The sequence below is a fragment of the Puntigrus tetrazona genome, chromosome 2 (genome assembly GCF_018831695.1).
Source record: "Puntigrus tetrazona isolate hp1 chromosome 2, ASM1883169v1, whole genome shotgun sequence".
NCBI classification, from domain to species: Eukaryota; Metazoa; Chordata; class Actinopteri; order Cypriniformes; family Cyprinidae; genus Puntigrus; species Puntigrus tetrazona.
In genome coordinates this window covers 6,880,753-6,894,719 of record NC_056700.1, presented here as the reverse complement: position 1 = coordinate 6,894,719, position 13,967 = coordinate 6,880,753, and positions in this window count along the sequence as shown.

The following is a 13,967-nucleotide window of genomic DNA, read 5'->3' as shown; positions in this document are numbered from 1 at the left end:
ACTCTTTCTGTCTGATCTTTCTATCTGATTCCTCCTCCTTGACGTGATTTTCTTTTTATCTCCCCCTAGTGTTCTGTAGTATATATGATCTATCCATCATTTTACATGTTAGAAGGGTTCAGTCGGTCAGTGGTGTGTGCGCTACTCGGAGTTGTGGGGTGAAGGAGTTTGCTCTACACTTTTGATACTTGATGAAAAGAAGTTTTTTTCTGTGTCCAAAAGTATTCCTTATATGTTCATAATTTCCTTTATCTTATATAAGTACATATCTTTTGGCATGGATACAACATATGTCATCTTTTGTTTATTTGGTGAGAGAGGTAAAAATCCCCTTTTGAAAACACCTATATAAATCATTGTATTCTGGAATAAACTTAGTAGAGTAAGGAAATATACGTCTCTGTGTGTCTTCTTGCTCCCTGGCCGTTACACCCTATGAGATTGAGAATTCGTCTAGAGGTATTGTACGAGAACAGCAGGACCTTAAACTTTGTTAATTATTTATCTTCTTCTCCTGCTCCTTCCTATCCTTTTCTTGTTAAAAAAAAAAAAAAAAAAAAAAAAAAAAAGACTTGTGTCTGCGTTAGGTAAGACAAGACCCCACTCAAGAGCACTTATGCACTACTGCCCTTTTGCTGATATTAATTTGCTTCTATATGCCTACCTCATTTGTACATCGCTTTGGATAAAGGCGTCTGCTAAATGACTAAATGTAAATGTAAATGTAAATTTAACACACATGATTATGCATATTGTAACTCTGCACCTCTTTGCTTCTCTTTTGCTTATAACATTTCTATTAATGGGAGTTCTGATCATCCCCCTTAGAAGTCCTGAGTGACTTTACAAGTCTCTTTGTTATAAGCAAAAGAGTGTGCTTTTGTGATGAAAAATGGGAGAGGTCTCCCGCTGGGACCTGGAGATTTTTGTGATGTCCACTCACGCATGTAAATTACATTTACATTCATGCTGAGAGGGGTCACACCTCAGCATCTCTGATTATTGCAGATCCCAGATCAGTTGACTAAGTTGTGTTTTCGTGCTTTCCGGCCCTGTGTTTATCCAACTGAGGGAAGTCTATGTAAATCATGTTGTGTTTAACGTATGGGTGTGTGCACATCAGAAGACCATCAGACATTTTTTCGACATAGCTGTTGGGTTCTCCTCTTTTGATTGGATCGTCATCATAGCCATAGAAGTGCTCTCCAGATAGCAAGGCACCGCAATGGGTGATCAATCAGTTTTTATGGCTTGGGAACACTTCTAGGAAGAGTCAAGGGACACAAGGGATTCCTCTGAGAAGTGGTTCCTCTTGTAGATTGTTTGTTTGTTCACCGAGGTCCTACACCATCTAGAGGCACAAGATGGCAGAGAGATCAAAGACAATCTGCTGTATTGCCAGACCAGCAGAGGGAGCTCTCAATTCTGATCTGTCTGTCTTCTCTCCCTCTGCTTCTTCTACAGTGTATTCCTGTTTGGCGGCCATTTAAACTGGGCAAACAAAAGATGCAAAGTATTGTTTTGCACTCCGTAGTGCACTCTACCAAGCATTTTCTGTTGCCATTGTCATTGTTCTTGCCATTGCCATAGCCTTTATAAGGGTCCCCCTTTTCCTGCAGAACGGAATCCAGAGGCCCTGGTCGAAGGTCAATGCGTGTTCGGTCTTTTCTTTGCATCTCGTTAAAAATCACTAATATTTATTAATCTTTTGGGTTTCCAATTATAGTACTGACTTTATACATAATTTTATCTGACTCCAATCTTTCGTGATTTTATTTATATTTATTAAAATGTAACTGCTAATCCCTCTAGTTGTGATTAAATTTGGAACATTAATTAACTATAATATTTCCTAGTTTCGACTTATCGTTCGTTAGGAGTCTGGGTCGCTTAGAGACCTTGTTTGGTCAGAACTCACGACACATTTGGGCTAGTCCAGGTCTTAGTCAGAGGCTACCCCATAGATCGCTTACCTTAATGCAGCCATCTCCTCGATAGACTCAAAAAGAGTAATTTTTAATGCGTTCCCTAAGTAATAGCATGCTAAGCCAGTTTGGTGGCCTTGTATGATGCAAGTTTTAAGTTGAAGGCCATCGATCTCGCTATACAAGAAGAAAACCGCGCTGCTGCTCGGTAAGCTTAGCGTCAATGAGTCTATGGTGAGACGCTGGAGGAGGCAGCGGAAAGAGCAAAACTTTTTTAAATAGAGCGGATGCGGCTTATATGCAGGTGCGCTTTATAGTCCAGAATTTACAGTAGTATGTAAACCAAAACTTTATTTTTGATACGATTAGTTGTGATTAATCGTTTGACAGGATTAACACCAATTTTACTATATCAAATTAATGACATTCATTATTTACTTATAATAATTTATCTATGACAAATATTGCATGTAAGTATTAGAATTTAATAAAACTACAATGATTATTTCCATTAGTGTTCCATTAGTTCACTAAAATGTGCCAAAAAGACTGCAATTGGCATACAAAATGCCATGAACCCAACAGATATGGTCTCTAAGCCATGAATTATTACGTGGTTTTCTATTGTGATTAAAGTGTTTTAATCACACCCCCCCATGGAAAACCATGGTCTTACAGAGAAAACACAGGTGTCAGTCTACCGTACCTGAGGCTATGTCTACAACAAGAAACCAGTGAAGCACAGAAAACTGTGGGAGTGACTTCTGAAAGAGTAGCATTACCCTGTTACAAGTCTGTGTGAGTGTGTGTTAATCAAACATCTCCTCTCAGCATTGAGAATTTATGCAAGGCATCCTAGAGCAATTTGAGCCATTTTAATAACAAAATAGCAAGCCTAGTTTGCAAGTAAGCATGGGTTCTTTTTTGGCATCAGTGCTAATGATGGTTTATTTCAAATAAGGTGCAGTAAAAATAGTCACCAAAAAAGGCCACAAATCAGTATGCATTTAATTTATTTAATGTTTTCTTTGTTATACCTTAATGTTTAAAGTGTTACAGGGTAGAAACTGTGTGCTTTTGTGCAAGTACCTTTTTAACACATCGACTGATTCCACCCTCCAGCCTGAATACATGTAACTTTCCTGTCTATTGCACTGACATGCCTGAAGCAGTGAGGAGCCGAGAAGGTGAGTCATGTCTCATTATTCTCAAGAATGCAAATTCAAAGCTGCCATGGCAGACAATATATTATAACCTCTATTCATCAGCCTTTCAAAAGAGCTGCCACACATCTCAAGTTATTTTTCATCAAGTGCTATCTAAAAATTGATAATTGTGTATAATTAGATGCAAGTAGAGACGTTTTTCAAAATGTTCCTGTCTGCCTGGTAGTGAGGGATATGTACCACTGTACCACTGCTAATCTGTTAATAAACACTTGCTGTACTTGTAATACTGTATCTGTTTAAACTTCTTAGAGGGGGTGATTTCATATGATTAATTCAATGGCAATATTTTATTCTTTTGGCTCCAAACAAGAGACTCTATATCATTGTTAATGTTGTTTTCTTTTAAAGTTAATTTTCTGACAAGATTGGCAGCAGTGGTTGCAGAGCTACTGACAAGGGGTGTGTAGAAGGAGTGGTGCGTGAATTTTGAAATGCAAGTCCTCTCTGCATGTCAGAGTGAATATATTTGTCCCTGCTGTCTAGTTTGGTCAGTTTTTCTTTTCTTTTTTTTTTGGTTAAGCTATCCTGAGTTTTCTAGTTTTTTTAGTTCTTTTTAGTTTTTTTTACAGTGCTTTTTTTTATTTGGAATACTTTTTGGGGTGATTTTGTGTATTTGGTTTTGGGTTTTTTTTTTTGGACATTTCTGCATCTTTCTTATTTTCATTGCTTGGTCCTCTACAGTGGTGGGATGAGACAGTTGGAAGCACAGATTTTCCTAAAATTTACAGATTCAATTTTTTTCTACTATGTTATCCTTACATTATATGCAATGAGGAAGGAGAGGGGGCCCAAAGTCTGCTCCAGGACAGCAAACAGAATAAAGGTTCTAGGATGAGGAATGAGCAGAACTGAAGACTGATGAAGCAGATCCTGAAAGCAGAGAGTTTACTGACCTGACCGGTCTGTTTCTGACCCATATGGCTATAAAAGATGGAAGCCTGGGAAGCTTACCAGATTCAAGAGTCAAGAGCCCAGCAAGAGCAGCACTTTAAAGCTCTTCAGTATCATTTTCATCTATTGCAGTTGGAGGTGCAGGCTCACAATACTTCCACCCCTGTTCTACCTCTAGCAGCTGTAGACCCTTTAGAAAGTCCTAGCTGACTATGGTTACCTCAAGTCACCCATTATTTTAGTCTCCTAAAAAGAGTTCAGTTGATTATAGCAACTGTAAGGAGCTAAATCAAAAACCTGTAATGCAATAAGACTAATCTGAGAAGGGATATATAAAGAAACAAATGGAGTAAACAACACCCCTGTAAGGGTCCCCCTTTTCCTGCAGAACAGAATCCAGAGGCCCTGGTCGAAGGTCAATGCGTTTTCGGTCTTTTCTTTGTGTCTCGTTAGAAATTACAAATATTTATTAATCTTTTGGGTTTCCAATTATAGTACTGACCTTATACATAATTTTATCTGACTCCAATCTTTCGTAATTTTAGTTAGATTTATTTAAATGTAACTGCTGATCCCTCTAGTTGTGAATTTGGATCATTAATTAACTATAATATTTACTAGTTTCGACTTATCGTTCGTTAGGAGTCTGGGTTGCTTAGAGACCTTGTTTGGCCAGAACAGACTCACGACACATTTGGGCTAGTCCAGCTCGTAGTCAGAGGCTACCCCATAGATCGCTTACCTTAATGCAGCCATTTCCTCAATAGACTCAAAAAGAGTAATTTTTTATGCGTTCCCTAATTAATAGCATGCTAAGCCAGTTTGGTGGCCAGAAGTCAAGATCTCAAAATCGTACCCCTGGCTCCATTCATTGATTGTTAATCTGACTCACCCTACCACGCCAACAATGCGGAAAACCTCAGAAGTCACTAACCTACTAGAAAAGTTATTTCAGACAATATTATAAGTTAACCAAGATTAACATTTATTTTGCCAGGCAAGAATAGGTTCCAAATTGGTATAATTCATAGACATTTGCACAACTGATCAGCAGTACAAAAATAACACAAAACAAAATAAAACAGACTTAAAAGGTCTTTAAAAAGTACATAGTGTAGTGTATGAAGACATACACCACACTACGGGCCGATCTGGCTACAGAATCGCGCCTTCTTGTGTTTTGTCACTTTCCTTATATACTCAGACCAGACAAAGAGATACCAAATGTAGTTATAAAAACCTTTTGGTGTTTAGGTTCCCGCGCTCCAGTGTCACACCTGGCTGGAACACGTTCAGAGACCCAAAAGGAGGACACACCCCCTTTTCCACAGAACACAGTTCTACCAAATTCTTAATCTTAAATCAAACATGAGAATAAAGAATAGGTTCACAAGACACATGATATATAATGCCTTATTCCTAATGAACTTTAAACCAACTCTTTTTGGGCAGAAGGAGGGGAAGCAGGAAGCACAGAGGTCAGAAGGGTGTCTTAAAAGCAACAGGGGGGTGGTGTTGTTTACTCTCCTTTTGAAGTCCTTTTGTTCCTTTGGATATCCCTTCTCAGATTAGTCTTATTGCATTTACAGGTTTTGATTCACCTCCTTACACCCCTGTTTTTGGTCATCTCTCCCTGTTGCTTTACGACACCCTCTTCACCTCTGCTCTTCCTGCTGCCCCTCCTTCTGCCCAAAAGACTTGGCTTAAAGTTCATTAGGAATAAGGCATTATATGTCATGTGTCTTGTGAACCTATTGCTCTTCACTTTCATTTGAAAGGTTGGTAAATTGGTCTCAATTCCACAGTAATCACTTATATTATGGAAAAGATTAAGAGCTTGGTAGAACTGTTCTGTGGAAAAGGGGTGTGTCCTCCTTTTGGGTCTCTAAAAGTGTTTCAGCCAGGTGTGAGCCTGAAGCATGGGAACCTAAACACCAAAAGTTTTTTGCAACTAAATTTGGGATCTCTTTGTCTGGTTTGAGTATATAAGGAAAGTGACAAAACACAACAAGGCATGATTCTGTAGTCATATCGGCCCATAGTGTGGTGTGTGTCTCCATACACCACACTATGTACTTTCTAAAGACCAGGTATAATGACCTTTTATGTTTGTTTTATTTTGTTTTATTTTTGTACTGCTGACCAGTTGTGCAAATGTTTATGAATTTAACCAATTTGGAAACTATTCTTGCCTGGCAAAATAAACGATAATCTTGATTAACTTATAATATTGTCTGAAATCATTATTCTAGTAGGTTAGTTACTTCTGAGGTTTTCTACATTCTTGGCGTGCTAGGGTGAGTCAGATCAATGACCAATGGATGGAGCCGAGGGCACGTTTTTGAGATCTTGATTTCTGGCCACCAAACTGGCTTAGCATGCTATTACTTAGAGTACACAACGCAGGTCAATCAGTTTAGGAGCCTAAAATTGAGATTTTTACATTTAACATAATTATTTAGACATTTATCCAAGGCAACTTACTGTAAGCAGGTGAATCAAAACCTGTATATGCATTAAAACTGATCTGAGAAGGGATATCCAAAGGAACAAAAGGACTTCAAAAAGAGAGTAAACACCCCCCCCCTGTTGTGTTTATGACACCCTCTTCACCTCTGCTCTTCCTGCTTCCCCTCCTTCTGCCCAAAAAGACTTGGTTTAAAGTTCATTAGGAACAAGGAATTATAGATCATGTGTCTTATGAACCTATTGTTCTTCACTTTCATGTTCTCATTTGAAAGTTCTCAGTGCGATTGGTAAATTGGTCTCAATTTGACAGTAATCACTTATATTATGGAGAAGATTAAGAACTTGGTAGAACTGTGTTCTGTTGCGGAGGAGGTGTGTCCTCCTTTGGGGTCTCTGAATGTGTTCCAGCCAGGTGTGAGTACGGGAACCTAAACACCAAAAGGTTTTTATAACTACATTTGGTATCTCTTTGTCTGGTCTGAGTATATAAGGAAAGTGACAAAACACAACAAGGCGCGATTCTGTAGCCAGATCGGCCCGTAGTGTGGTGTGTGTCCTCATACACTACACTATGTACTTTTTAAAGACCAGGTATACTGACCTTTTAAGTTTGTTTTATTTTGTTTTGTGTTATTTTTGTACTGCTGATCAGTTGTGCAAATGTTTATCAATTACACCAATTTGGAAACTGTTCTTGCCTGGCAAAATAAATGTTAATCTTGGTAACTTATAATATTGTCTGAAATAACTTTTCTAGTAGGTTAGTGACTTCTGAGGTTTTCCGCATTGTTGGCGTGTTAGCGTGAGTCAGATCCATGATCGATGGATGGAGCCGTCTTGAGATCTTGACTTCTGGCCACCAAACTGGCTTAGAATGCTATTACCTAGGAAACACATAAAAAATTACTCTTTTTGAGTCTATCGAGGAGATGGCTGCATTAAGGTAAGCGATCTATGGGGTAGCCTCTGACTAAGACCTGGACTAGCCCAGATGTGTCGTGAATCTGTTCTGGCCAAACAAGGTCTCTAAGCGACACAGACTCCTAACGAACGATAAGTCAAAACTAGGAAATATTATAGTTAATTAATGATCCAAATTTAATCACCACTAGAGGGATCAGCAGTTACATTTAAGTAAATATAACTAAAATCACGAAGGATTGGAGTCAGATAAATCTATGTATAAGGTCAGTACTATAATTGGAAAGTCAAAAGATTAATAAATATTAGTGATTTTTAACGAGACGCAAAGAAAAGACCGAACACGCATTGACCTTCAACCAGGGCCTCTGGATTCCGTTCTGCAGGAAAAGGGGGACCCTTACATTACAAATAAGGAGAACAATAGAAGCAATCATGCCATTAAGAGGGCAACAGAACAAGTGATGTGAGAAGTTTCAGTTAGTTTAGCACAGTACACACAACAATTATATATTTACTGTTTAAAAAAAAACTTGAAAAGAATAGCATAGGTAGGGGTAGGCTAAAAAACAATCAATAGTAACAGTGTCACGGTTGTAGTGTGGAAAGAAGCTAAGAACAATTAAAGTATTTAATAATCTACAGAGATGCCAAGGCAGAGACTGGGACTCAAAGGCTTGAGGCAGAGTCGATGGATCATCCAGCCAAAATGCCAATGGAGACCTGTGGTGAATTCAGCACACAGATGGTGGGCTGAGGGTGAAAAGCGGGGCTAACTGGAGCTAGCAGTGGAGGGGACATGAATGGGTGGGAGGGCTCTCTTTTGGACTTAACACTTAAGGGTGCCTTAGAGGCGCAGGCACTGGAATATCAGGAACCCCTTCTGGGCTCGACGAGACTAGAGGAGATAAAGGAGAGAGGAAAGGGACGACTGAACTTCAGTGAGCTGTCAAAGTCTATTAGGTCAGTTTTTTCCCTCTTGTACCCCCATATGCAATACCTGCTCAGCCATGGTGCAGTGTGCGGAGCTCAACTCCGCACTCTTGCTGTCCTTGGCTTTCTCCACTGTGACGCACTCTGTTGCCAGCTCAAGCACCTGGTGTGACGTCATCAGCGCAGACTTCACTGCAAACCTCAGCTCTGTCGGTCACAGGGGGCCCTGAACCTTTGTCAGTGGTGGGCTCGGGCATGTGGTTGACACAGCTGGGAGATGGTGGGCTGGGCACTGGATCTACAGTGTCCACTCTACGAAGGTGACGAATTCCATGTCACCATGATGACCATGTTCGGACGACAGCAAGTCCAATATGTTAGATATATTGGTATTTATAGTACAAAAATTTGAAAGACATTCCAGCATGCTCCAGCCTGCACATCTGCTGCTACCACGTAGCCACAATGAGAAGAAAACCTGTCTAGTCTCATTACTTTTATTTCTTTTCTCTAGTTTCTTTTCTTTCTGTGAGAGTTCATGTAAGTTACATTTGCCTGCCGTCTCTAAGTCTCTGAATATACTGCGTCAAACTTCAACCGGACCAAGTCTCTGCATCTCCGCTTCTCCAGCCCATGCCCAATCATCGGCCGCCGAAGACTTCAAGAACCACTGAACATCTAGCCAATCAGCAACCTCTGGAAACCTTTTTTTGTTGGAAACCACAACCACAACCACAAAGGAAATACAAACCTCCAGATTCAGACTGAACTAGTGAATGTAATATAAGTCTTAAACTCACTGAAGAACTCAATGCAAGCGATTGATGGTAGATCAGGTCTATGCAATTGCAAATAATGCTGTAAACTTGGGATTTCACATTTTCATTCTCTTGAACTCATTCTTGCCTCATTTTCTCTTTTCCTGCAACTCTTATGAATGTGTAAACAAGTGTGTTTATGTGTTAGTTTGTGTATTAGATTTATTCAAAGAAGCCATGTTTATAATGAAAAGAGAAGTATCTTGTGTTTTGTGCTCACAAGTTAATGCCTCAATATCGAGCGCAGAGTTGATAGAGTTGCAGTTATATTCTCTATGAAATCTTAAATAATTCTTGTCTGAGTTAATTTGTTCCTCCAAAAATACTCCCAGCTGATGTGGCCAAGTTCCTTGAAGTGTCCTGCCTGACCACAGTATAAACTAGTTGGTGTCTGATTCTCATTTCTCAGAAGTTTGCTTCTAGTGTGCATGGGCTCTCGTTTGTTCAAAGGCAGTGTACTCAGGGCTGGTGAAAGTCTGGGAAGTCTTTGGGAGTGCACCAGGGGCCTCTCTTTCAGATGTTTTCAAAAACCTGCAAAATTCTGACAATAAAAAGTATATGTCTGCTCATACCCTGACGTGATACTAAGCACTTTTTCATGTCAAAGACCATGGGCACTGGCATGGATTTAAGCATACTGTGACGAGTCAGCTGCCTCTTCCCTTGATTGTCACCATCACCCCATCCTTTCTTCACCACCCATTCACCAGACTTCCGACGTTGTGAGTGTGTGTGAGAGGAGGGGTGAAGGATTGAACGGGTCTGGCGGCATGTGACTAGGCACACCTGAAATGAATCGAGCCTCATCACCACCACTTTTAAATGCTGAGCGCACCTCTTGAGAGACCGGTCTCTTCCCCCGTTCATGGACGCTGGTGTCCTAGGGGGTCCAGAAAGGGTGCTCTGAGGGAATCTCAAATCTCTATTCTATCAACTAAATATGGATTTGCTCTTTCACTGGTAAAAGCCATCTCAGGAGATGGCATTCTACATCATTGCAGAGGGTTCAGTAACATACTGGTTCTTAGGATTTGTTACAAAGGTTTGTAATGGCATACTGTGATAACTGAAGACGTCTGCAGAAATAAAAACATAGGGATTGTAGAAAGACATTGTGGCATTGCCAGAGGTGCTGGACAATTTATTTAAAGCTGCAAGAGTGTGATGATGTGGAAACAATAATTGCATTTCACTGCTTGCTATGTTCACTGTACACAACAATTTGTACACATTATAATTTTATATGAATGTATGAAATAGTATTTGCTCTACAGCATGTATACATACACAAGCTAAAACTATCCTGCAACTTTGTGGTGGACAAACTGATGGTCTTGCTCACATTGAACAACTTTAGGATGTGATGACCTCCCCAAATTAATAATAATATTAATTAAATTAGATGTTTACATAATTTTGCCCAACCCCCAATATTTCTAACATCTCAATAGATTCTTGAATGAATGCAGCTCAAGACAAAAGAAAATTGTGCCCGATTTCAAATTGTAATCACGAAAATCTCCAGATCGAGCAGGAGCAGGACCATGTTTCCAGTCTGGCCTATGCACGCAATGCACATGTCAAACCTACTGGAACCATAGGGCTGAATCCAAAAAGTGTATCTTCAAAAAATTCTGAACAAGTTACAGGAGGTCCTCCAGAGACAAGTAATAAAATTATTTTAATTTATATTATTTTAATGTAATATAATTCATATTATAACAAGCTTACAATATATTGCAATGGCCAAGCATGGTGATTCAGCACTTATATTATGCTTTAAGTTAGAGTTGATTGATCTGCCACCCAGTAACAAAGGAAGGTATATGTTTTGTCTTGCTTCTTGCAACAAAACCACAAACACAGTGTTGTAAGTATTGGCAAACTTAACCATTCCTGCCTGGGAAGGACAGCAGACATGAAATCTGATCAAAAAGCTAATTTTACTGAATATGTTATTAAAGTTGTGTGTAATGTAAAAGTCAGACAGAAAGTCACACGTCTCTACAGACTGCAGAGATGGGAATTGTCAAATTTATCTGACCATTAACACTGTGTCAATTTTAGCCTTGTAGTTTCAAAACATGATCATGACCGTGATATGTCTTTGTAAGCTAAAACAAATTTGCTTCTGGTGGTATACAATCCTAGACTGTAACCACCAGCAATAACTGTTTGGCCCTGGCCATTACAGGGAAATTAAGACCCACCAGTCTTCAAGCAATTTGTAAAAAGGCTCAAAATTTTGCAGTTTCTCTCTGTCCGTTTCTTTTTTAGATTGACTGTTGCCAACCCTGGGAAATAAATTCCACAGGGATGTCTGGTCAAACCTACACCAACTTAGACCAAGGAGATGGGTGTGGAGACACTACAAGGGGTCATTCACACCTCATAATTTGAATAAATAACTCCATGACCCCCCAGTGTAGCACTGGATCTAAATTACGCAACACAAATTATGGTAGGCTAAACATCACCCATCTCCTACACACAAACCTTCACACAAACATACACACCTTCATCTTTGCAACCGCACAACACATTTACCTGGTATTAAGCATAAAAGCCTCCAGGTCTAAATCATTCACATTCATCACACATAATTCCATACATAGAGGCTCAATTAAATCATTTTTAATTTCATTTCAAACATTTGTACAATCTTATGGTCTTATGAACTTACTGTATGTGAATATAAGGTGCATAGGACTTGCATGGCCACAGTCACACAACAGTAACTCAGCAATGCAGCTGTTCTCCTAGGACAACACTTATGTCTGGTCATTGGCATTGTTGCAAGCTAGGGGGCCCACTAGTTTAATGACTAATGTCTAATGACTATACAAATTCATTTAAACAAGTGAACAATAAACTTTACATTATTATCAAGTGTCGCTGGCCTGCACGTCAAATGCACAGAGAAAGATTGAAGAAACTGAATTACAGATTTTAAATCTTTCTGTTCATTCTGACCTATTTAAATTCATAGGTTTGCATTAATGCTTTAAAATGAAAAAATGGATGTAGGCAATTCTATGATGAGAAATAAGAAATTGTGTATTTCTATGTTTAATTATGTGTTTTATTTGAATTTTACAGACCACCGGTAAATATACTGGTTATATTGATTTTGTTTCTTCCCTTTTATTCACTCAGACCAAGAACCTAAATCCAAATTGTAACATTTAGTGGTAGTAAATAATCTGGAAACCACATGAGACCTGTCCATTAAACAAGCTTATTCAGAGAAATGGAGACCCTGTTTACCACTCGCACCTTAGAGATGGAAGCTGCTTTGTGAACTTTTGTTAACCCCTTTTTATCCCACAACATCACCCATGTCAGTGTTCAGTTATTGCTTGACTACTCAGGAGTTGTTTAGGTGCCTTCATTGGAGAATCATCAGTGAAATGATTCCTTCATTTATGGAGATCTGCAAAATCTCTGCAAGACACACATTGTATGGGAAGGTGACTGAAAGTTTTGCAGCGGGTCAAGTGAATGTACTGGAGAGGACACTCTCCACAACAGAAGGATGCTTTCAACTCACGTTTTATCAACTCAACGGAACTGGTACATCAAGTAATTCTGCAGGCTGAAAATCACCACAGCCAGTGCAGGTGGACACACATCTGACCACAGACTGCTGCGGCACAGAACAACGATGCTAAAAGAGACTGTATATATTACTGATGTGATTTTTGCAGTGTTTGTTTTAATGTTGTTCTTTCAGGTGACCACTCTGCCCTCATGCGCCCTCAAGATATTGACTGTAGACATCTGACTGAGGTAATCTCCTTATGGTCCCTTAGGCACCACTCAGAGTTTGGCCCAAGGGACCAGGGAAGGACTGTAAGAAGCGAAACCAAAAACCTGCCATGCAATAAAACTAATCTGAGAAGGCATATCCAAAGGAACAAAAGGTTTTAAAATAGAGAGCAAACAACACCCTTTCTCTCTGTTGTTTTACAACACCTTCTTCACCTCTGCTCTTCCTGCTGTAAGGGTCCCCCTTTTCCTGCAGAACGGAATCCAGAGGCCCTGGTTGAAGGTCAATGTGTGTACGGTCTTCTATGCGTCTCGTTAAAAATCACTAATATTTATTAATCTTTTGTGTTTCCAATTATAGTACTGACCTTTTACATAATTTTATCTGACTCCAATCTTTCGTGATTTTATTTATATTTATTAAAATGTAACTGCTGATCCCTCTAGTTGTGATTAAATTTGGATCATTAATGAACTATAATATTTCCTAGTTTCGACTTATCGTTTGTTAGGAGTCTGGGTCGCTTAGAGACCTTGTTTGGCCAGAACAGACTCACAACACATCTGGGCTAGTCCAGGTCTTAATCAGAGGCTACCCCGTAGATCGCTTACCTTAATGCAGCCATCTCCTCGATAGGCTAGTAATTTATTATGCGTTCCCTAAGTAATGGCATGCTAAGCCAGTTTGGTGGCCAGAAAAACGTGCCCCCGGCTCCATCAATCGATCGTTGATCTGACTCACCCTAGCACGCCAACAATGTGGAAAACCTCAGAAGTCACTAACCTACTAGAAAAGTTATTTCAGACAATATCATAAGTTAACCAAGATTAACATTTATTTTGCCAGGCAAGAATAGGTTCCAAATTGGTATAATTTATAGACATTTGCACAACTTATCAGCAGTACAAAAATAACACAAAACAAAATAAAACACACTTAAAAGGTCAGCATACCTGATCTTTAAAAAGTACATAGTGTGTTGTATGAGGACACACACCACACTACAGGCCGA